The sequence below is a fragment of the Suricata suricatta genome, chromosome 10 (assembly GCF_006229205.1).
Source record: "Suricata suricatta isolate VVHF042 chromosome 10, meerkat_22Aug2017_6uvM2_HiC, whole genome shotgun sequence".
Classification (NCBI taxonomy): Eukaryota; Metazoa; Chordata; class Mammalia; order Carnivora; family Herpestidae; genus Suricata; species Suricata suricatta.
The window spans coordinates 110,371,720-110,372,815 of NC_043709.1; positions in this window are offsets into that span (position 1 = coordinate 110,371,720).

The following is a 1,096-nucleotide window of genomic DNA, read 5'->3' on the forward strand; positions in this document are numbered from 1 at the left end:
GGGTCCAATCAATATAGCATCACATCATTGACAGTAACTTTAACCAATTACAGAGTGGACCCAGAACCCTCAGGTAGGGCGTGACTAGAACCCTCAGGTAGGGGCGTGACTAGTCTTAACCTCCATCTTTAGGCCCGCCCCCAGAAATGTTAATGGTGTTAGCTGGCCTTCAAGGTTAGAGGGGAAACCCGAATCAGATCTGCATCCTTACAATGGAACACTTGACAAGGAAGGGAAGAAGGAGAATTCTTTCTTATAAATGGCATACATAAGGATTCTGTGAGCCTAGCTAACTTTAATTCTGTGGGAATTCAGTGTTCAATTTGGGGCAAGAGTCTATGAGCTTTTATCCTGGGAGGACTATTTACATAATACGCCAATATCCTTGGATTGCTATGGAAGTAGGAAATGGTCATGAATGAAATAATCAAGTAATTAGTCTACAGAACTGCCTGAGTGGAACTGAGGAGACTGTAGAAATCCCTCAGTGCTCCACGGTTCAGTTTGTGGGGACCTAATGGACTTTGCACCTGGTGACCATGACTTTATTGGGTAGACATAATTTGTGTGGGCAGAGGCAGGGAAGTGTGCAATCAGCTATTTAGGATCTTGAAAAAATCCCTTTCCCCAGGAACACTTCCCCTGAAGGTGTTTTGTTTCACATGCAATTAAGTAATCTGTTGGGGAGGGGAGGCAAAGGAAAAGAAACATTTTTGTTTATTTGTTTATTTTCTAAGGTATGGTGAAAGAAAATCCATGAGTAACCACAGCTATCAATTGAAGCATATTTTTAGGTCGCTCTCTCTCCTTCACATTTAAGTCATAACCACAGCAGTTACAGAGGAGAAGTAAATAATAATAATGATGATTGTAATAGCTGATAATTATTGAGGTTTTGTTCAGTGCCAAAGATACAGATGATCTTGTTTCATCCTCACAACAGCCATGTGGAATTGGTACTATTGTTCATTCCAGTTTTATAGATGAAGACACTGGTATCAGTGAGGTTAAGAGATTGGTAGGGTCACACACAGCCAGTTGGTAGTGGAACTGCGGCTGGAAACTTATCAATCTGAGTGAGGACATGTGCTCTTTG